Raw genomic sequence first — 24,606 nt, 5'->3', positions numbered from 1 at the left:
CGTCACCAGGGCAAGACTCCATAATGTTATCTGGACACTAAGATGAAAATCGAAGATATGAGTTCTTCATCAAAAAAGAGCAAGAGGTAACTTTACTTGACGTTTGCTCTCAAAAGGTGCAAGAGTTTATCTACATACTCATGTTTAAAATGATCATATTCATTGCTTAGAAAGTGGATATTCTGTAAATTAAAACAATGAAAGAGGAGGGGCAATTAATATATGTGGTCACACAGGTCTCATGCAGTACACCGAGAGGAGATATTTCTTAGCGCTTACCAATAAATGATGTAAAAGCAGCTTCAGATCTAAACAAAACAGAGGAATTTGTTGCGTTCAAAAAATGTGAATGTAGCAACTTCAGTCACCAGAATAAAAAAGCTCAAATCGTGTAGTGACTCTCTGTCACAATATTACCCACATCGCAGTCACGGAAACTGCATTTAGATAATCGGTAACAAACTGTTCACACTTAATTTTTTAGAAATCAATCATTGCTCGTAGGCACTCCGTTGACAGTCAAAGTCTTCGTACAAGTGTGCAGAACCTGCCAGCGAGGCCAAGGGATGCCTTCAGTTTGGTGCAGCAGCATTTATAGAGCGTGACGTATAATATTATGTAGCCGGTTAACCTGAGGTCCCTTACATTCACCGAGGTAATACTGTGAATTATAGCCTAAAGCTAAGGGATATCTCTTTCCGAGGTCATATTATGTATAAGGGTACACTTTCCCTATTTGTGTCTTTAAAACAGATGCGCCGGGCCCAAACAGAGAAAGCGTGCCCTATTACATAGAATGCTCTGCCACCAGGGCAGCCGGGAGCATGTGCTGCCCTGAGGGCAGCACAATCAAGTGAAATATGGAGCGGCTTTGAAGCAACCGCTCCACGTTTAACTGTGCAGGCAACAACCTGCCTGCACTTTCAAGGGGGATTAGTGATACCCTTGCAGGCGGGTGCAGTCAGTGACTGCAACCGCCTGCAAAGGGATGTCTGGGTTACCCTTTGCAGAGGACTGCTCTCAGGGGGCGCACAGACAGTACACCTCCAGGCAGCTTCTTTGCCTCTGTGCCACGTCCATAATACGTCGCAGGCATAGAGGCAAAGGGATTCCTTCATTTGCATGGGGAATGCCCCCATGCAAATGAGAGAACGCCCCCTGAAGATAGCATTGGCACTTTGTGTATACCAGTGCTATCAGTATTACAGTAGGGGCTGCACAAGTTTCTGCAGCCCCTTCCGTAATACCAAAATGCCCCTAGGGAGTGCAAAGCAGGCGCAAACGCCAGCTGCGCCCCCGGGGGAAGTCTCTGTAATACAGCCCCAGATAGTCACAATCTCAAGATGCATTCAGTTTGGTTGCAGGGCGTGTCAAGTAACATTAAGAGGTCGGTTGTATTAGTCAAGGCGATGTTGGCCATTGTAGTTTAAGAATACTGGATATCGCTTTCTGTTCTTGGGTCGCTAATGAATGATTAATAATGGCAAGATATTCCTTGCAGTAGAAATAGGACTGAGAATACAAATCTCCCCCTCCATCTCTCATGGGACTTCGTTAATTGTTTCAGCCCACATGTGGACTAATGTGTGATGCTAACCTTTTTGTACAAAAAAAATCTGGACCGTTTTGTATCTTTAAAATAAACTGTGACGCATGTATCTTGGTTTTACTTATGTTACTTGTCTTTGTTCTTTTGCTTTGTATCTGATTTGTACTACTTGATAACTGACATATGAGTGTTATATCTATTGTGCATATGATTGTTCTTTTGATTTGTAATAATGAATATGTTCTTGTACTGAATGTTTCTTTATGGCAGTGCTAAGATGATTTATGACTAAATTAATAAGTCTTTCTTCGTCACATATTATTTATGTTCTTTGGTGTGCAATATACTCTCAAACCAATACTTTATGGCCTCTGGGTGTTTCTTTTGTCTTGGTTTATTTGCGGATACCTTCCCAAGTTGGCCTTATAGGATAAAAACCCCAGTATTATTGTAGAATTAAATGCAATTATGAGTATGGAGAGTTAACTTCAATGAAGGTCGGGAATTCCATACCCTTAGTGAAATAAGGGTCCATTCAGTGTGGTGTGGTGCTTTTCTTTCATCCACAATGTGAAAGGAGCTTGTCACTGATAGGGTGGTTATTTATTACATTTTTACCAAGAGACATTGCTGCCTTATTAGTGACAGTCCCTCTAATGTGGTGTTGGTGTGCCCACAGGTTTTCATTGCAGGACAGTATTGTGGCAAGGAGAGAAAAACACTTTAAGATTAGGGCTACAAATGGATACCAGACTACCAAACTTAGAGCCTAATTATGATGGGGTTGGTCAGATGATGGCCCGCCATTGCAGCGGAAATGAGACTGACAGACAAGGAGTCGACGGTCCCACCCGCCATATTACAATAAGACCGCCATGTAGGCGGTTGAAAACTGCCTTTTTATACTGCAGCTTGTGCTACAGCCTAGGTAAAGGGCCACAGCACAGCTGCAGTAGAAAAAGGCAGTGAGTGATGTGTGTGGGCTACTTAGCAGTGGCCTACGAAGGATGGAGTCCCTGCTTGTGGCCCCCGAAGACCCTCTCCGATTTTGGGACCGCCATGAAAAGGTTGTCGGAAATGGACATCGTAATCCTGATGGCAGTGCCTGCACAGGCATCTGCCTCCATTCAGGATCATGAATCCAATCACCGCCCTGTCGGGATCAGTAGATCCTGTGGGAGGCGGCGGTCCGTCCTCCAGCAGTCAAAGGTCCGACCGCCTGCATCATAATGCAGGGGTCGGCCCGAAGGACTGTCCGACGGCCTGTCGGAGGCAGTCCTACCGGCATCATAACGATACCCTCAGTATGAGGCTAAAAATCACTTTGAGATTAATCATAGGAGACTTATCTGAGAGAGATTAATCATTGGTCTTTTTAGCAAAAGCCTAGTAAGAGAAATCAAATTGTATTTTTAGAGGATACTTGTACAAATGATATCACTTCTGGGCTATTTAATGAATGAAGAACAAACAAAGCACTGTTGGGGAATAAATAATTACAAACTATTCAGCTCCAAAATTGGGAAATTCAATGACTGGATGGCACAAACAAATCACACTTCTTTAAGAGGGATTAATAATAAAACGTATTCACCAGAGTGTTGTAACATTATTACCAAAATCCCCTTCAAGTGGGAGGTTAGATAAAATTGTGTTGATAAAACGACCATGACATTTACATTTGAGGCAACTATTGTCCTATTTTCAGATGTATCCTCTTCATAACGTTTAACAGCAAGACAGAGAAATGGGAAAATGTGTGTAAATTGTTTTAATTTTCCAATGCAAATAACAAACTGCAGTATGGTGTACTGCAGCCTTTAATATTATTTTTGGAACTCAGGAATTGTATGCTTTTGTGTTGTACACTGTATATTGCGTTTCACACCCATGACTAGACTGCAAAGAAATCTGATTTACATTGCTTTCCTACTTCCCTTTCGGAATGCATGGTTGGTAGGATGCGAGCTGTAGTTTGACCTACATGGATTAGGTGGGTATAGATATATGACGTGCTTGCTGATGCAGCAAAATGATAACCATGGATGGAAAGGGTATATAAATAGAAAGCACAACAGCTCCCCACATTGCATCCCAGCACTATGCAAGCAAGATGTCAGAAGCATTAGTTAAGAATGCGCAGGTTAACATTTTGCAGACTCAGGTATAATTCAGTTTAGATCTGAATGAGAGAGGAAGACTGCTCTAGACCGTCACAGTTAGCATAATGTGTTGCATACTGTGAGAACAAATACTGTCTACAGTCTGCATTAATCAATTATGAGAATTCACAAAGAGCCATATTTTTAAGTGTCTGAAGTGAATGGTGATTGTCAATCATGCTTATTCTTGCAGTAATCAAGCTTCAGAGCCATCTGTGCAGCCATCTGCACAGAGAATCTTTGTTGAAACGCATGGTCAAGAAAGGGGTAACCTAGGGCGTAGCTTGAGATGCATCAAGTGCGCCAGAATTTGGAGGCATTGACCAATAGCACAGGAGTTGAGATCGGATGGCTTTTCGAACTCTAGAATGGCTCATGTCATCCGAAAGGTTGCAGCAGTTGAGGTTGGAGGAGATGAAGTACGCTCTGAGGAGAGGGGAAATTATTCTGCCTTGAGGGTTAGCTACTATGGAGCAGAGAAGGAAGAAAGTGATATCATGAGGGATCTGTAAGTGAGGAACAAGGTAACCCAGAGCAGTGCTCTTTATTCCTATGTTGTTCAGCCTTTGTAGAAAAGAAGGGTGATGAAAAATGTTAGTGGCAGAGGAGAGGTCTAGTACTAGAAGTGTGGTAGCACATGGTTAAACACAGTTGCTAGTGTGCAGCCTTCTGGAGCATAGCATCAGTGATTGGGGGGCCCAATGGACGTGACAGCCCCCATGGAGGTGCTGGGGTCTGTAACACATTTTAACTCTGTAGAGGATGGGCATAATGTTTAGGTTCAGAAGGGTCTGTGCTTAGGGAAAAGGGACACTGGGTGCCAATGATGGACTCTTTACTTTCCTAAAGACCAACAAGAGATCCACTATCAGGAGCTTGTTGGACAAAACAGGGCTTGAGGTGGAAAGAGAGGTTTGGCCCAAATAGCACTGAAGGGAAGGGCCCATACTCTCTGTCCCCAGACATCACAGACACCCCCTCCCCCAGAGTCAGACAACCATGTCCAGGTTAACTGGTTCAGTTTTCAGTACCCATCACCAAGGTGAGGTTATGCAAGGTATGGTTTCAATGGCATGTAAGAGGTGACAACAGTCCCAGGGCAGGAGCTGGTGACGGAGGAAAACAAGGTGGTGACGCGGGAAAACATGGCGGTCGGCGAGTAACGGGTCGCGGGAGTGTCCCCAGAGCGTTTGTGGAAAAACGAAATTTTAACAACTGAGTGAAGGAAACTTTTCTTCTGAGAAAACAAAAATATGCCTTTTTGTACTCTAGAGTTATCTCGTACCTTGTCTGGCCGCTGACTTGGTGTGGTGCAAGGCGTGTGGAGCGATCAACCGGCAATCCGGCAAGACGGCGACGGAGCGGGTGTACGGCAGAGCGGCCATGGAGCTCTGAAAGAGAAGAGGCGCCGCAGCAAGGATTCCCTTCCGGGGGAAAGGAGGTCGTGGGGGCTACAGCATTGAAGCAGGCATCGGGAACTTCTCCCAGGGGGAAGAGCAATCCAACAAGAGTGGTTTTTCGGCGGAGAGTCGCGTTTTCTGCTGGAGTGGCTCTGCTTCTGGCAAAGGTAGGAGGAAGGGGGCATGTGGGAGTGCGCCTGTGGAGGGGGCTTCCAGGTACGCGCTTCGGAGCCTGGATAGGAGGGGAAATCGGCTGGGGCACAAACTTTTAACCCCCAGAGATTTCATGGTAAAAGGAGAGAAGGGAGAGAAGGGGGAGAAGGATGAAGGGGTGAAAAGGGTCAAAGACAAGGGAGAGTTGTGTAAGGGCTCCAACACCATAACTGAAAAAACTTTGTATGTCACAGTAAAGAAACCAACACCATCCGTAAACAAGACAAAGCATAGAAAGACATTGTTAAAAAATGTACACAAGAGCACAAGGTGAAAATCACCCCGTCCCTTAAAACCTACTTCAAAGTCCTACCTAAAACATTAATCCTAGGTGAAAAACAGGATGGCAGGGACAAATAACTGCTAGGAGAAAGATACTGTGAAACAGAAAGTAACTGCAGAAGCCCTAGACGGATGCCCAGATGGATTGGGTGCGAAAGACTGGGGGGGGGAAGAGCCATCTTAGAATAAATATCAAAGTTCAAACACAACAATCTCCGATTCTGCTCCTGACACAGGTAGACAACAAACTTGAAAAAATCCAAAAAGCTTAGGCTCCAAGTCTAAAGTTTCTAAACAGAGTCTAGAACACCCTGGAAAGGGAAATGCATCTGTCGGTATACTCCTAGCAGCTTTATCGGCGGTAATTAAAAACAGATTTGAGATATCAGATTCAAACCAGCTTGAGATAAAAAAAAAAAGCATGTGAAGTTATGGAGAGGAAGATAGATGACCTTCGCAGTAGAACCACAGTGCTAGAGGAGGAGGTTAAAGAGCTCCGGGAAATGGTAGAGGTAAACTGTGTTGAATTAGACAAATAAAAAACCGCGGAAAGAGAGAATCAAGACAGAGTTGAAAGATTGGAGAATTTTCAAAGTCGAAACAACTTAAAAATCCTGAAAGTGCCAGAAGGTAGGGCAGGGGATAATATTAAAGTGTATGTAGTTAAACTGATCAAGAACAAGCTACAGATGGAGGAATCAGGAGATGAGATAGCAAAACATCTACAGCGTGTACATAGAGACCCTTTTAGACTCAGTACCAACAGGTCCAAACCTAGAAAAATTCTATGAAATTTTTTAACATATTCATTGAAGGAGAAAATACTGTCCAAAGCCTTAGGTGTGAAATCAATGGAGGTGGAAGGTGTTAGGTGTGAAATTAGGTCAGATGTTTCGGTCACCACCTCTACTAGGCAATGGGAGATGGGGCAGAGAATCGATACACTGAAGAGTTTCGTTGCCTCAGTACAGCTTAGATTCCCCGCATTTTTGAAGGTAATGTTAAATAACAAGATGCATATCTTTCATGCTGTGGATAAACTGGACGACTTTATCAAAAGCCTGCAACCTGGGGGCTAGTTATCTCTTTTCCTTTTTTCTTTCCCTTTAAAACTAAAATGATAAAGGATGCCTTGTTCTGATTACTGAAAGTTAGGTGGTAATATCATCACACCATCAATGATTTGACGGAAAAAAAAAAGAAAACTTATTATTCCAAATTTAAAAAAACAATTTCAACAATGTGCCAGCCACAATTTCACTCATGCACAACTTTTTACTTATTTCCACACGTTCGCTCTGGAGGGGGAAGGGGGGGGGACGGGGACCCAGATGGCCTTAGGCCATGAAGAGTTAGGGAAGGGTTTTCCATGCGAGGGGGGGGGGGGGATTGTGCAGGAGACACATTTGACATAAAAGGAGGGTCTGGAACTTTTTAACGCCAAAAATGGGTCTCCCAGGTAGTTTGCACATCTCACTCTGCTGTTACAAAGGGGGTGGCGATTTTTAGTGAAGAGAGGAGCGCAGATCAGCTTGGGGGCCCAGGTCTCCAATAAAGCCAGAAGATGGCTAGTTGTTAAATTGAAGGTTTTTGGTCATGGTTTTACTCTAGCGGGATATTACGGCCCCAATCAAGATGATGTTTCCCCCTTAGGTGACATTCTGGCGGAATTAGTAAATTCATCTGATCCGATTATCTTGGCTGGGGATTTTAATGCTGTCCTAGACCATACCCTAGATAGAATCTCATACAGTAGAGCCCTTGTGAACCCAAGAATGCCAACGCTTATTAAGCAAATGATGATCCAGCTGGGACTGTGTGATATATGGAGACAGAAAGCAGGGCCTAAAAAGGGCTTTACATTCTACAATCAAAAATATAGACATCAGTCGAGGATAGATTATTTCCGCATCAACAGTATCTTGGCAGACTGGGTTCAGCAGGTTGAACATGTGGGAGCTCATCTGTCAGATCATTCGGCAGTGATTTTGCATATGAAGATCCACGATGGGGTTACCCAATCTAGATGGACCTTAGATCGTACAATTCTACAGGAAGGAGTTATAGAAACATTAAGTAGAGAGACAGAAGAGTTCTTTCACTTTAACTTGGGATCAGCTGTGTCTGGAATAGTCTGTGATACTTCTAAAGCCTTTCTAAGGGGAAGATTAGGGGCACTGGCTGCAGAAAAAAGACGAGGATACTATAAAGAGGTGTCCGCAGTCGAGGAGCAGGTTCGCTCCTTAGAAAAAGATCTGACTGACCCTATGGCAGATGAAGAGGTCTGGGCAGGACTGCTAGAGGAAGTATCGAAAGTAAAATCCAAGCTGGCAGCAATCCTATATGAAAGGGTTAGGGATAAATGGGAGGTTAGCCAACTGGCCCACTTTGAGTACATTGAGGGATGCATCAATCTGTTGGCTTGGAAGGTTAAAAAAGAGCAGGTGATAAACAGGATAGACCAGGTTAAATGTGAGCACACAGGAGTCTTAATTACTGATAATAAGGATATTGAGCGTGTTTTTTTATAGCTATTACACTAGAGTCTACCAAGAAGATCTAAAACCTTCTCAAAATGAGGTAGAAGCATGGCTGGGGCAAGGCTGCCAAAAATCCCTTCCAACAGATGAGAGCAGACAGTTGAATGGGGAGATTGGGGAGAAGGAAGTGGATCTTGCTTTAAGACAGGGCAAGAAAGGAAAGTCTCCTGGGTCCGATGGCTTACCCCATGAGGTCTACAAAGCATTGACAATCGTATTAAATCCCATTCTTGTTAAAATCTTCCATGACTTTTATATGGATGGGGTTGAAATGCTGGCTTCATGGAACAATGCTACCATCTCCTTAATTCTGAAGCCAGGCAAGTGCCCAAAAAATTGTGATTCATATCGGCCAATATCATTGCTAAATTGCGATTACAAGATCTTTGCAACGATATTGGCCGATAGGTTAAATGGGTGTATGGCGGAGTTGGCCCACATAGACCAAAAAGGGTTTATACGCAGCAGGTCTCTGAAAGAATTGACTTATTCTCTGATAGGCTCGATAGACCTGGTGACCGCTTATGAGCTCCCACTTGCGGTAATAGCTTTATATGCCACTAAAGCTTTTGACCGGGTTAACTGGGTCTATTTACACACTGTGGCAAAATCCTTGAACTTGGGGAAAAATTTCTGTAGAGCATTAGTGGGATTCTATGTGAGAAAGTGTCATCTTTCTTGCATGGTATGCCCCCACTTTTTGCTGAATTGCTGAATGTACTTTGACTGAGTGTGCCCTGGGCTCCTGCCAATCAGGTGCCCAGGGCCTGTGTTCCTTCCCTAAACACTATGCTGAAACCTTAAACCCAATTTTGCAAACCCTGGCCATATGTCAGCCCCTGGTAAATGGTACCCTAGGTACCCAGGGCCTTGTGACCAGGGAAGGCCCCCAAGGGCTGCAGCACTTATTGTGCCACCCTTAGAGGCCCTGTACCCCGACACAAACACACTGCCCTTGCAGGCTGAGTGTCTGGGTATAGAACAAAACAGAGAGTCGACATGGCACACATCCCTGTGTGCCATGCCCACAACTTACACTGCCCTGGAATACATCAGCCACCCCACTAGCAGGCAGCCCTATGCCAATGGTGTGGGTACAGGAGCATGAGCCGTGTGCCCCTACAGTACCCAGGTCCATTCCTGGGTACTGTAAGTGCAGTGCTGCCATTTAAGAGTATATGGTGCTGGAAGATCGTCAACACGAACTCCACAGCACCATGATGGCACCACTGAAGACTGAGAAGTTTGGTATCAAACTTCTCAGCACATTAAACCCGCACTGATGCCAGTGCAGGATTTAATGTACAATGCACAACAGAGGGCAGCTTAGAGATGCCCCCTGAACCTAACCTACAATCCACGTCTGGTCCGAGGGGCTGCCTAGGCTGCCACACAGCAGACATGTTGCTGGACCCCTGGGTAGAGAGCCATCCGCTCTCCTGGGCCTGCAACAATGCAGATCCTGGGCGAGGTGCTAGGTCTCCTCCCCCAGGATGGGCAGGGGAAGCTTCAAAGGCATGCCGCCTTTGTGAGCTTCTCCAGGTCACTTGCTGTACCCAGCAACTGGCCCCTACCGGTTCTAAACCCCCTCTATGGCGGGAAGACTGGCCGGAAACCCCAAGTAAGGACAGGGGGTGTGCCAGCCTCTGCCATCCCCACCCCTCAGGTGGGGGAGGAGAGTTGAAGCACATCCCCGGGCTCTCGTCATCTTGAAGATGGGGAGCCCTGCCCAATCAGGACTAGGCCACTGCCCCCCTCCTACAGATGAGTGGCAGGATAGGGGGTGTACCCACCCCAGGGCAGGGACCCAGTGGTCCCTGCCCTTTACCTACCTGTAACTCCCCTAAATTTAGTATTTAGGGGCACCCTGAACCTTCCTTCATCAGATTCCAGATTCCAAAACAGCAAAAAAGATCAAGAAGAAAGAAGACCTGCCGTGCAGCTGCTAACAAGAGGAAGACACCAACTGCTTTGGCCCCAGCCCTACCGGCCTGTCGACCCTCGAACCTGCTCCTGCTAAATCCCGGCATCTCCCGTGGCCAGCAACCTCACAAACCCCGGAGGACCTGGCTACCTTGTGACTCTGAGCATCTGGGACTCCCACGAGCAGTGGCACTGCTCAAAGCAAGTAACTGACCCCTGGCACCAGCCAGGAACCGCGAACCCTGCACACTCTGCACCCGCCAAGCCTGGCCTGTGCTGAAGTGGACAAAGACCCAGAGGACGTCCCCCCGTCGACTGTGACCCTCAATCCGGCACCCAAGGACCCACCTCGATGCTCCTGACGACGCCTGCAGCCTCAGAACCAGGGTCCCCCCCCAACCACGATCAACAGAGGGTAAGATTTCCCGACATCAAAAGGCACCTTTGCACCCGGCGCCCTGCGGCGCCCTGTGCCTGACTCCTGGGTACCTACCTATCCTCCAACTACCCAACTTACCTCTCGAAGTGGTGGTTGCACCTGAAGAGTCTCCGTCCCCGAGCTTGCAGCCTTTGTTTGTCCTTGAGCTTTTCCATTGCAATCCATTGAGCGCCCGACGGCTCAAAAGCACCCTGCACCCAGCCGCCCGAGTGGCCCTGGCAGTGCATCTTCTACGCCTACCTACTTCCCCATTTGCCCTGAGCAAATGACCAGAAGCCCAGCTCCCACAGCCGCGTGGCCTGCTAGTCAGCAGCCACCAACCAAGGTCAGGGGTGTGGAATTTTTTTAAAACTGTACTTGTCAAAGAGATACAATAATCTGCTAGCCCTGTAAAGAAATCCACTAGTCCCACGTACTCTATAAAACTAAAAGCTATACAGACTAGCAAGGACTCATTACTAGTCAACTATAAAACCCAAAGTAAACTTGACCCTCTCTGCCTCTTTGCTCTTGCAAACTCTCTTATTATAAAGTATTACCTTCCACGCTGTTTTCTTGCTCTCATCAGTAAAACATTTGCCTGTCCACTAACTTGCCATAGGCCCCATACCAATTCCACATCTTCATCATAGGGTTCATCACCCATCTGTTCTCTTTGCTCACAACAAGGGCTTCACACACACTTACTGTTAAAGTACACTACTCCCTTACTACAAATATACCCTCCCACTATATTCATTGGAATGGATATCCATCTCACTACCCATCTCATGAACTTCTCCCCACTCCCTCATCACAGGCTCTGTACCCCTTGCACATTTCACTACAGGTTCTCCTCCCCTCTTAGAAGAGGTTTTATTCCCTCTCCAGGTTCACCATAGGCTTCATCCCTTCCAAACCCCTCTCTGGTCTACTGTTGCCTCAGCTTTTCACAGGCTGCTCAGCCTTCTTTACCCCCCTCTGCGATCTCATCTAAACGCTCTGAGCAACCCCTTTACCTTAACCAGCTCACTTTGCTTCCTACCTTCCAGCAGCCCTGCTAACTGCCTCCACAGTAACCCTAGTAGTAAAGACATGCAAAGAGCAGCACAGGTCGAGGCATTTACATGTAGACACTTATTGTGAGTGTAGTGTATTGATGGCAACGCAGTGATGGCAAAGAAATGTGTCTGTTTCAGATTTGTGCAGTAAGGGCAATAGAAGGGAGTGGCAAGGAGCACGATGACTGGCCATGGAGGAAGGAGTCAAAGTTGAGAAGCCTGGACAATACAGCTCTGAGAGTGGATATTTCAAAAGCATAATACCAGACTCAATGAAGGGAATGTTAGGAGACTCACAGATGGCACTGAGGCAGACCTCAAGGGGCCAGGCTGGATTGAGGTGGATAGAACAGAAACCCGCGCTGTGAATTGTTGAAAGAATCACCAGGCAATATTCAAGAGAGGAGGGCTGGCTAGGTATTAGAGTAGGGATACCTGGAGATGCCTGCAGCAAGATCCAAGGACTATATTGAAGAAGAACTAAGACAGACGGGATCTAGTACTAGGAAAAGACACACAGGTTCTGGAGAAAACCTTAGGGAATTCAAGAGTAGAAACACCAGAGGATGTTGTGGGGAAACGAGGCTGGCAACAGAAATATAAAGGCAGCCAAACCATGGAGTCCAGTAAATAGAAGGTCAGATAATCTTAGGACAGAGGGAGAGAAGGTGATGAGATGACAGCACAAAGAAAGAAAACAGAGTTGTTTAGGCAGAATCAGCAAATTGGCTAGATGGCTCAGTGGGTTAAGATTTACTCCATACAACTGCTGTGGTCTGCACACTGAGTCAGGTTTTGGCAATACATTTTTTGCTTTCCCTCCATTTAAGGATATCAAATTGAGTACTATTACATAAACAATAATAAGTTCCATCATTTATAGTGCTAAAAACAGAAGGAGATTATTAAGCACTATAAATAAAACCAAATAATAGAGAGGGATGGACTGCAGAAGCAGAGGAATAGGTATAGGAAAAGTCATCAGTGGTACAAAATAAAGTGGAAACTTTGTTGGAAGAGCCATGTCCAGATCAGAGGGAGAATTGCCAGAGGACATAGGTCAGATAAGCACTCGGAAATCACCTCTGGTGATTAATAGCGCTGTACAAACAAACCCTAAATATAATAATCTTAGCCAGATGAAGAGCAGCCATATAGCCTGGAGGGCAAAGGGAGCGATGAGAGCTTTTGCTTGTGATCCAGTGAGGAGAGGTAGTCTACAGAAGAGGCAAATTCACGAAAGCAAGATGTCTTTGTAGCCCTAACTCCCTGCTCTTAACTTGTAAGGTCATGAGCAGTTCTGGAATTGGCAAAACTTTACTTTGGGAACCCATACACTGGGGGATCGAAGTGGCCAACAAAAAGATGATGAAGTCACACGGGGCTGAGTCCTGAAAAGAGGTCAACTTGTAAAAAAAAATGTAAACTGTCACAAAAAAATTGGCACCAAGAGGAAACGAGAGAAAATCTGTTCTGGCTTAATTGGTTGCAACGTCTGCATTTTAAAATATTTTATGGGGTTAAAGCATGTGCTGCTGCGAGCTCTGTGTGCCTAGTAAATCTCAGGGAATAATAATAACTGTAAGGAAACTGGTGGTTAAAGCACTTGCTGGAGAGATCTGTGTTCTGTTAAAGTAGCAGAGTGTTAATGTGTGTCCTGCAAGGCACATCAGGTCACATGCAGATGACAGATTATTATGGTATGTAGACAGGGAAGTGGGACACTGTTTTATTACTTGCATCTCATAATTTGTATTCTTTCTAATATAGCACAGTGAGCTATAAACTGGTATCAAGCACCAGCATGTAAACTGCAAGACATGGGTTTAGAACCTTGTTTGTTCTCAATCTGTTATTATAAGACTACTAAAAAGTTTTTTGGAGCATTAATAATGGACCATCCCAGGCACTGTTATATTTTAAACCCCAACTTTCAATTTCTACCAGCTATACAATCGTGGCATATAATCCCTACCAGTAAAGACTGTTTGTGACACTACACACTTGTATGATTAATAGTCAGTGTATAATGTGTGTGTGATCTGAAGCGCTCTGACACCATACAGTGAGATGAGTAGCGCTATGAAAGTATTACATAAAAAAAATTAGGAATTGCTATTTAATTTGTTATTCCTGCAAATCCATACGTACTGATACAGCTGAATTTTTTACAGTGCATGCATATGTGTTACATATAGGAGCTGCAGAAAATCAAAAACCAGCCTCCAAATCGTAGCTTTTTTTACGTAAGTGATAACAAGATGTGTGCCTTTGTTTCCCCATTACTTTGGCATTTAGGTGTTAGGATCTAGATAGCGTCCACCCAGGATTATACTCGAACAGAAGGAGACATGATGGCACTTTAAATGTTCTCATAGTTTTGTGCTCAAGCTGGAAGATAATATTACAAAACCCTGGCAGGGCAATCTCCGTCATTTATCCTTCTGAGGTCGCTGAATAGCATCCTATAAAGGAATAATAAAGTCTGTTTTTCTAGTGCTTGAAAAGAACACGAGTGAAGTGTGAAGCACTATAATATCAACAACAAGTACTGGCTAATAGGAGAGAACTTGTGAACGACTGGGATACAGCACTGTAGAATGTGGTGCTAAAAGTTCAGTGAGTGGTGGGCAGTGGCGTAGCAAGGTCAGGTGGTACCCGGTGCAGAAAATTTCTCGTCACCCCCCCCACACACACATTGAAGTTATTAAAAGAAGGAAAAATAAGATACTTACAGTTGCAAGTGTTATTTTTGCCATTTTGTCCCCTCCCTCAGTGATGAGATCCGGAGCGGCTCGCACCCACCACACCTCCCTTCCTACGCCGCTGGTGTGGGAGGAAGAGACAGGCTGGGCACAAGCAACTGAAGGATTCAAAGCAGATATGGGGGCACTAGAGAACAGCTTTAGGCGGGCATTGATGATTATGGTGCGGCATTAAGCAGAGGATGTATTTAGAGAAAAGGATCCAAATACCTGAGGAAAGTGGGGGAGAGAGTGCTGGTCAGACTACTAGCGTTTGGCCCGGGGAGCCTGATAATCCCCATTATAGTCTAGGCTCGTGCTCAGGGTAAGCGAGCCACGTATGGTGAAACACAAATTGCAGCCGCTGATAAGTTAGGTTACTTGAACGGGAACAGAATACAGTGAAGTTAGGAAACTGGAGAAGACAGGGAGAAGGAGGAATAGGCAGCTTAGGGGACACAGTGGCTGCACTAACCACCAACAGCGAGCTCTCAGTGAAGAAAGATCAGTACCACCTCCATTGGGAAACATATGCCTTTAAGACAATGTAGTAAAAGAAGCATTGAGCATTTTGAAACACGCCCAATGTCCCACTCCGTTGCATGCTGCCTGCCTCTTGGTTAGGACTTGGTTCCCACTAGTTGAGTTTTTTTGCGCTTTCAGTAAGTGCCTCCAGTGGGCATGTCATATTTATCGACCATGACACTGTTAATCTCTAGCTGCCTGAGTTGGAGGCCCTCATCCTCCCACACATGACTTTGTCCCTGTTGCTCCATATGAGCCAAGCTGGATGCCCCTGAAAATTGTTGGAGCCATAGATGCCAACAGACCCCATTCAGACAGAAGACTCTTTGTTTAAAACAGTTTTATTTTAGCAGTCTGCCGTCTGAAAATGCCTCTGCTTCAGTAAAGGTCTATGAATAAAATACAGTCACACGATCTTTTTTAATTTATTTTAAATCACCCTCTTCATAATTTCAGATTGTTAGCATGTATGGTCGAAGCCACGGTGAGGATTTCAAATAATTAAATCCTATGCAGTGCTTACTATCTGCTCATCGTTGTGCCAGCAGGGGTAGGTGAAGAATGAGGGGCCCCCTTGTGCTCCTTATTCTATTCTCTTTGTTTTTTTGGCCTAGGCTTCGTACGCCAGCAGTTCTCCCATCTCTTATCTCCACCATATATTTCTAATAAGCCCGTTATTTTCGGTCGGTCTTCAGAGCCAACTACGCAAATGAATAGATCTAATCCCCTGGACAGAAATGGTATTCCTGTGGAAAATGGCATCACGCATGCCTTCAGATGGCAGCATGCAACTTTCTGCACAATAAATAGAGGAATATCCCAGCAGTTCCTTGAATCAGGGACTTCGGAACGCTATACAAGTGCATCAAATACATTTGCATTACTGGTTTTAAGGCTCTCTGGTGCTATTTCACACACAGCTGACTTCAGGGGCTTTTAAGCAGGGAGAAATCTGTGTATGTTTTATCAAACAAGTACATCTTATATCCGTAACCCATTATGTAATTGAGGGTATCCAGTGTCACCACATCCTCCTTGTGCAGGGCTCCTCTGACTTCGAACTCTTTTTGAGAATTTGCATACACAGCATTCCTGTCCACTCTCAAGGACTCGTAACGTACGACATGCACCTTCCCTGACCCCGCTCACATAGGCCTCTACCACTGCAGGGGAATCTGCCCAGCACCACTAGTGGCATATCTTTATTGTTTAACAATGAGCGCACGTGCTGCAACTTTAAACACCCGGAAGCATAACTAATATGGGAGCCGGCATCGCTAATTGGCATCCTTGAAGTGTGACCTCTCGGATTGACAGTGAGCACAAACTTTCTCACAGCGGCAGCCCCGCTTAGCTTGGTTACCGTAATTACCTAAAAAAAGGCGCATTTACAAAGATTTCCGATTCCAATCTGAAATAACTGGTTTGCGATTATATTAGATACATAAGGGTTAAAGAGAATGCCTACTTGTCCGGAGGACTAAGTAGACAATAAAACTTCTTGTCCGCAACAAGAATCCTCATGTCCAGGGCGTCGGGCGATACACATTCCCCACCCCTGCAAGGTCCCCCTGCCTTCCATAGGATAACATTGGGCCTAACTCACTCTGCACCCGGCTGCCGCTGTGCCGCAGAGGTTGTAACAACTTTACTTACCTGACCCTGGGAGACCCCTGAGTCTATGCCCAGAACCTTAACTCTGCCAGTCGAGTACTTACACAAAAGCCGATAACTCACTTTTCTTCCATAGGGTAACATTGACTGGTTTCACATGAAATTTCTTCTAAGTGTGGAGTTTCTAAACTTTAACATATTCACCTAAAATCAACCGAGTAACGAAAACGGAAATACTGACCTACTATTAGGAGAGATCCCAGTGCTGGATCTTGGTGCCCAGCACTGACCCTGAAAAGTAACTACAAACCATACTTACCGCTAACTCAATTTTCTTCCATAGGAAACCATTGACTGTCTTTCTGTGCCGATTTTTGCAAACTACAAATATTCTTTAAAAATCATTCTAACTGTGAAAACGTAATTACTTACCTGTTTTAGATAGATGTCCCAGTACTGAGCCTAGGAGCCCAGCACTGGAGTACAAAAGTAACGAGAACATACTTTACTGGTAACTTGAACTTTCTCCCACAGGAAACCATGGACTGTTTTTCTGTGAAATTTCTTCTAAGTGTCGTTTTTGCAAACTTCTAAATATTCGTTAAAAAACGCCTGTATAACCTAAACGCATTCTATCAACTGCTTACAGGTGGCATACTAGTGCTGGATCCAGGATCCAACCCTGAACCCGAAAAAGTAACCATAACCCCACTTACCTGCTAAGTGAATTTCCTCCCATAGGATAACATTGGTAATTACGTATTTACTCACTTGTTTCCAAGAAATGTCCCAGGACTAAATCTTGGATCCAGTCCTGGAGTTAGAAAAGTGATCCTGAAAGTAATCAATTGCATATGACTTAAAATTCCCATTAAGCTCAATGCATTATTGTGTTTGAAATTGTGTTGCCTATTGCAACAAACTGTAACTATTGCATTCCAAGTCAATTGCCTTTTTTTCTAAAGTATTTAACTAAAGCATCTCATTCTGAGAAAGTATATTTTGAAACCTGTTGTTGGTTCTAAAATAAAACAACCATATATTTTTATATACAAACCATTAGCCTAGAGTTCAGTTCTTGAGTGTGTGGGACCATTTGCTGACTGAGTGTGTACAACAAATGCTTTACACTGTCCTCTGATACTGCCTTACTGCTCGACCAAGCTACCACTTTAGAGAGTAAGGTTATATCTAACTTTAGCCTCTGCCAAACCTCTGGGGGCTGTGGACTCGGTACACACTGTACCTATTTGGGAACAGTATATACAGAGCCACTTTCCTACCCTCTATAAAGCCCCAAAAGCTAGAGTCCTAATTAACGGCTCCCTGACAGATCCCGTGTCTATCAGTAGGGGGACGAGACAGGGATGCCCCCTATCGCCGCTCCTGTTTAATTTATATATAGAGCCTTTATCCAGGAAAATTAGGGAGGATCCAGGGATTACACCTTTCCAATACGACGGCTGGAGCAAGAAACTATGTTTATATGCAGACGACATCCTCATATACACCACTAACTTACAAAATACATGGAACCGTATTACAACTCTAACGGTAGATTTTGGGAAAGTTTCGGGCTATGAAATAAATAGGAGCAAGACTGAGGTTATGTCTTGGATCCTAGGAGCAGGAGAAGCAGCGGGTAGGAGCAGAATGAGATACCTGGGTGTCATGATACCACAGGATATTACCAAAATAACTAAAGTTAATTTTGAGAAGATTAAGAAAGAGGTCAGTGGGCTCTTAAAAATCTGGGCGCATCTCCAGCTCACCTTATTGGGTCAGGTAAACTTGGTGAAAATGATGATCCTCCCGAAATGAACTTTCCTGTTCGACACGATTCCCCTTCCTTTTGAGAAAGACTGGCTTAAGAAGTTGCAAGGCCTGATCAGTAGTTTTATTTGGTCAAGCAAAGGTCCCAGAATAGCCTGGAAGAAACTGAGAAGGAGGGTGGAGAAAGTAGGTTTAGCATTACCAGATTTGCAATTTTATTCATGGGCTTTTTTTATTAAAGAACGGAAAAATGTAACTAAATACACCCACAACATCAGAGATTGGGAGATTATTGTCAAGGAAAGAGCCAGGTGGCAATTCTGGCTTTATGTTCAAATATGCAGACCCCAAGTACTTCAAAAACGTCAGGTTAAAGATCTTGAGGGGCCTGGCAGAGACATGATATAGGGTTAAAAAAGTTTTTTTTTAAATACCATACTTTAGCCTGATGGCCCCTATTTGGAATTCACCTGGCTTACCAGAGTGGACAAAAGATCTACTGGCCCGTCCATTGCAGGAGGCAGGTTTAACAAGATGGGATCATATAATGCAAGATGGTCACCAAGTAACCTGGGAAACATGCAATCACCTTTCGGATTATAAAGTGTCCAGATTTAAATACCTTCAAATGCAGAGTTGGTTCCAAGACCCAGGTACGATAATAGGAATATCAAATGAACTCGAAGACAGACTCTTGCAGGAGGTGGTACTCAAAAAGGAGCTTAGAACAATCTAAAGGCTGATGGTGGAATTAGAAGATGGCGACTTCACATTGCCAACGGAGCTGTGGGGAAGATGCTTGCCGGAGTCATCGCTGGAACATAAGTGGCAAGTATCAATGTGTATGTTGTTTAAAACGGTTAAACCCGCATACACAAGAAGAAACCATCTTTTCTCCATCCACAGAGCCTATTGGACTCCTCAGAGGTTGTCGATGTTTGGGAAAGGAGGGGATGTAGCTTGCCCTAAGTGTGGCGGTTTGAAAGAAGATGATGTACATACGTTTGTGCACTGTCCAGAGATCCAGTTATTCTGGAACAACGTGAGTAGGGCCTTGTCTAATTTGCTGAAGCTAGATATCAAGGTAAGCGTTTCACTTGTTATCTTTGGTTGTGCAGATGGTCTTGTAAAAACTACAAAAAAACAGGCAAGGCTGAATTTTTACTCTATGCTGCTAGTGCGTAGCGAAATCTGCAAACAGTGGGTAGCTGTGGCCCCTCCCAAGTTCGATGATTGGGTACGCTCCGCTAAATATGTCGCTAAATTAGATATGAAATGTTTCAAAAAGCATGATTTTTGGTCTCCTCTATTGGACTGGTGTGAGCAATAGAATGATGAAGTCCAATAATTATGCTTCGTTGCCTCGTCTAGCTATCTGGTCTCCTCCATTTTCCTCCCTCTCTTTTCGATGTGGGGGGAAGTGGAGAGATAGTAAGGGACTTTCAAGGCAAGCGGAGTTTCAAACAAGGCTGAAACCTCTTGTCTTGCTTCTTTTTCTCCCTGCTTCCAGCACAAAAGGGCATGGTACTCCATTCTAAGGTGCAAATGGAATGGTGCTTTTAGAGGCAAGTAAAGACAATAATAATAAAAAAATAAAAAAAATAAACTGTCCCAAGGGCAAGAGGGATGGCATACCTACTTCAGTGCCCTGAAGGCAGAAGTAACCCTTTACTTCTACATCTACGATCAGGATACAAGGTGTGGCATTGGGACATAAACCCAGGCTAATCTGGATGAACCAATGTTGTTAACACTTCCACCAGGCAAGATGCCAAGACCTTGAGCAGAGTTTTTGATTCTAGGTTTTGAAGGGATATTGGGCTGCATTAGGCACATTGATATTTGGGCTTGTCTGGTTTGTGGATAAGCACAATTGTTGTCATCCTCACATCATACAGTAAGTAGCTAGTTTATCAAGATGTTCTAGAGATATCTCACAGTGTGACTGTAAATTTCCTGCTAATCTTATAAAGAGCTCCACAGGGAAACCGCCAGGCACAGTTGCCTTACCTGTATGCATCTATTTGATAATACTTGCTATCTCCTCAGCGGTTATGTCATAATCCAACTGCGCCCTGTTTTCCATAGGCAATCCAAGTACTGGTATGTCAATCAAAAGTTCCTATAAGTGACTTGGAAACACCTTACTTTGCATTGTATAAAGGTTTGTAAAATGGATGGCAAATGTTTGTGCTATGCAGTTTGTAGTTCTTTCTTTCTTGGTCCCCTGTTCAGTTTTCTCTCTCTCCTACCCCTCAATTAACCTCAGCTCTATTTCCCTGCACAGCTAGGAGCTTCCCTGATTTAGTTCCCATCTCAAAGATTCTTCTTTGCATAGCTAAATATTTTCTCTGGGTTTCATGACTGGTTAGTGCCTGAAACACATGCTTTTTGAGGCCAGTATCTTATCACAGAACCTCCCAATCAGGCCAAACTAGTAAATGGTCCGAGATACCTCTAGCTAGATATTTCACCTTTGTAAACTAGGATATTAGTCTTCTTGGTTTGATCACATAATCGCTTGAACTCTAGGTCTGGGATGCCAGTCGTGTTCCAGCCGATATTCTCTTTGAGATTCTCTGATCTTTTTGTCCTATGCCAGTCTTAGTCAGCTCATTCTTTAGCGGCACAGGACTTCAATTTCCACCTCCATTAAGTAGCCAGGATATTTTGAACATTATTGTTAGGGGACTAAGCTCAGGAAAGTCACTACCTCGGCAGTCAGCTTTGCTCCCCAAGGCTAAATTCTTGTGAATTTGCATGGTGATAGAAAAGACACTGGGTTCAGCAAGTTTCCTTACATCCTTGGACATTGAAATGGATTCTGTGGCCATGGTTTGCAGGCTCAGAGAGAAGATGATGCTGGCCCGAACAGATGCAAAAAGAACAATGGATCGATGGAATGCTGAACAATGTCAAACACTCACCCACAGTCAAAGATCTGGGCCTAAATCCATTGTTTTGTTTGCTCACCACTCACCTTGAGTTTGGACCCAGGCATACGCCAGTATTGACCCTGCTCCCCATGGGAACAGTCTAGCGCAAACTGCCAGACCAGTTACTCCCTGGACAGAACACAAGTATCTTAGGACCGGTTTCGGGGTATATGACCTATTAAGCCAGGATACCTTGAATTCAGTGGCATAGCAAGCATATGACCCACGTTTGGATATACCCTTCCAACTTGTATTCATTATACATTTTGATAGTTCGCTTTTTAGTTTTCACATTCATATACTTTATTTTGAATAATTTTATAATACATATAATCCCTTTTTTAAAAGCTAGTCTAGCCGGTAACCTTTAATAAAGAAATTATTTATTGCTCAATGGCAATAACTTATTACATTTAAGTTGTTACATCATAATGCCTAGTGCCAGCAGCCAAGGTGAAAGGCAGGTCATAAAGCATCACTGTAGCTGCAGTTTAATCAATGAAAACAAGAACTGCTTTTTTCTTCTTTTATCGTTTTTTCTGAAGCAAATAGTCATTAGCAGAAAGGAGATATTTATAGAAATAGTTTTAATTTTGCGTGCTACAGGTCATTACAGGAAATAACAGACTCCTCTACATGTTTCTACACACATTTTAATTCTAACATTAAACTGATACTAATATTGTTTTTACAAATTACGAAATGCTTTTGGTTTAATTTTGCATTGCAGCTCCTGTTTTTATTCTTCATGTCTGCAACCACAAGATTTAAACAGTTTGTGAGAATGGTGATGGTGTGATCATATTTCATAAAACACCAATTGATGCACGTTAAAAGGATATTGCAAGTCATCTTGGGGTCCCATGACCTTATAAGAGAACTCTGCCTTGTTTTTCTATATAGTCACAGAACTCCTAGGTGACTTACAATATGTTTAAAATATACGACCAGGGGTCCTTTATCACATATATAGCAGCATAAAGAAATTGTGTGGAATAAGGAAATAAATCCCATGGATTTTCTCTCATGTTACATCACCTTGCCATAGTCTTGGAAATCAAAATAAAAGCACTATTCTCAATATTTTGGAGGAGAGCGTAACACTTCATCTGGTAGGGAACTTGTTTTTTACTATCAAAGCTGCAGTTAAGGAGCATCCTGGCTTATCAAGAAACAAACTGTCTTTGCAGGCAGCTTCGAGACATTTGACCTCTGCATTAACATATTACGTTGCCTTTGTGAGTAATATTTACTTTCTGGTCGTTCATGATTGCTACAGTTATTTTAATATGTATTAGACTGGCTTAAAATGAAGCCTTATATAAACAATGCTTCATAATTGTTGTGTCTGCCCTCTTGACAAAAAGAAAAAGTGAACTCGCATAAAACCCTGTGCCTGTGAAAGGTACTACTGTTTGTCTGTTATGTCCCGAATGCCAAGTCTCTCTGTGTAAGTTTAGAAGAGTTTCATAGGACATCACTTTTCCTGCTCAAGCTGGTAAATTAGTATACCTGATCTTGCCTGAGGGCCAAGAAAAGTCAACCAGGTTTGTTCAGCAAAGTGGGTAAAACTCAAGCCAACAATGGCTCGTCCAAGCGAACCCTGTAGTGTAGTTCCTATTTCCCTAATAGGCTATGCGCATTGGAATAATATACCCTATAGATTTGGCATAGGACTGAGGTCAATATGCCCCTATCGAGTATATTAAACCTAATTAATTTGTACCACCTAACTCAGAGACCACTAGAAACTCCTTGTAAACAAGACAGGAGTAGTTTCTGGCAACCGCATAAACAGAAGAAAACAACAAAAGAGTGTGAAAATAATAGGACTAGTGGAAACAACAGATAACAGTTTCACTCAGTAATCGTGCATGCTTAGTTTCTTCAGATTTACACAGAAAGAATAGACGGGTGTTTCAATAAAAGGATTTATTGAACAGTCTTGTTTCTCGTGTAAGAGATCAGAGCTGTTATAATCACAAGACAGTATGCGAGATATATTATGCACAGCGTAAGCAGTTGTAGTGGAAGTGGAGTTTTAGATGACACACATTGCTATGTTAGCATAAGCGTCTTAGATGTTAGAAACGCCATCTTGCCACTTTTGCTGCTTTTGCACACGACACTGCAGATAGATGTTATTATTTGAAAACTGCTTGCTTGCCTTTTCTTCACATAAGAACTGTCTGTCGTTCACATCCCTAGACGTGCACTGCAACCTTGGTCTGAACATTGTGTGCAGAAACAGTCTGAGCCACCAAACAATGTATGTTTTTGAGTTCAGGTTGATTGGCCCACGCTCTAGCCATAACACGCACACAGCTGCAAATATCTCAAAGCCGAGAGCCTTTAACCCCTTCACTGCCAGGCCTTTTCCCCCCTCCTGTGCCAAGCCTTTTTTTGGCTATTTGGGGTAGTGCGCGCTGAGGCCCCTGTAACTTTTTGACCACATAAGGTATCCACGCCAAATTTGCGTCCTTTTCTTCCAACATCATGGGGATTCTAAAGGTACTCAGGGTTTGTGGATTCTCCTAGAGGGGTCACAGAAATGAGCCAAAATACCGGCAACATTTTTTTTTTTTTTTTTAAATGGGAAAAACGGGCTGCAAATAAAAGCAACTGGGTTTTTCCCTGCAAATGTTATCAAAAAAGGGTTTGTGGGGTTGAAATCACCATTTTCCCAGCTTTTCGGGGATACCAGACTTTTGTCAGAAACCCAACATTTTTTTACACAGTTTTGGCATTTTTCTGGGACATAGCCTATTTTTGCTATTTTTTGTGCTTTTGACCTCCTTCCAGTTAATGGCAGAAATGCGTACAAAAGCAATAATGGATCCTGGAAAGCTATACATTTTCGAGAAGAAGACAAGATTCTGAATTCAGCAAGGGGTCATTTGTGTAGATCCATCAAGGTTTTTTTATAGAAACAAACAGTTAAATATAGGATAAATTGAAAATTAGTTGAAAAAAACAGCCTTTTGTGCCAACGTTTTCACCTGTAACTTCTTCTAATTATGACAGCTCTTTGAAAACAATATACCGTTGCATCCGCTGGACATTACTGGTTGTGGGGATATATAGGACTTGTAGGTTCACCAAGAACCCGACGAACCCAGAGCCAAAAACTGAGCAGTAACTTGCAATGGTTTTTTATTATGTACCGAATATTGAGTAATTATTATGTAAAAATGTGTACATGGAAAAATCGGTATGAAAGACACCTAAGTATTTCTGAAATGGGAACAAAATATAGAGTTTAGAAACAGTAGATATTTGCACATTTCTGAAATTGGGAATACTCATACTAGCATGAGAATTATCAGTCATTTTTTAGAATAACTTCTTTTTTACACAATATCTTTCATTTGGAAGGCAGAAATGCATCGAAAGTCATTAGATAATAACAGTTCCTTTACAAATCTGAATTACCCCAAAGTCTTACGAGAAAAACGGTACCTCACTT

The 24,606-nt window shown here is 43.5% G+C and overlaps 1 protein-coding gene across 5 annotated transcripts in view; it reads right to left on the bottom strand.

Annotated features, from left to right (window-relative positions):
• The window catches only part of LOC146830516 (uncharacterized), a 387,783-nt gene that overhangs the window by 291,021 nt on the left and 72,156 nt on the right, over positions 1-24,606 (bottom strand). Inside the window, exon 1 of one of the 5 annotated variants that reach the window (XM_085604716.1) lies at positions 280-303. The exons of the other annotated variants lie outside the window; for them this stretch is intronic. The gene's annotated coding sequence lies outside the window, so the exon portion shown is untranslated. Of the gene's footprint in view, positions 1-279; positions 304-24,606 lie in introns of those variants that run through there. 5 annotated transcript variants of the gene reach the window in all.

This window comes from Triturus cristatus, chromosome 5_1 (genome assembly GCF_964204655.1).
Source record: "Triturus cristatus chromosome 5_1, aTriCri1.1, whole genome shotgun sequence".
Taxonomy (NCBI): Eukaryota; Metazoa; Chordata; class Amphibia; order Caudata; family Salamandridae; genus Triturus; species Triturus cristatus.
This window is presented reverse-complemented; position numbering and strand designations above follow the sequence as displayed.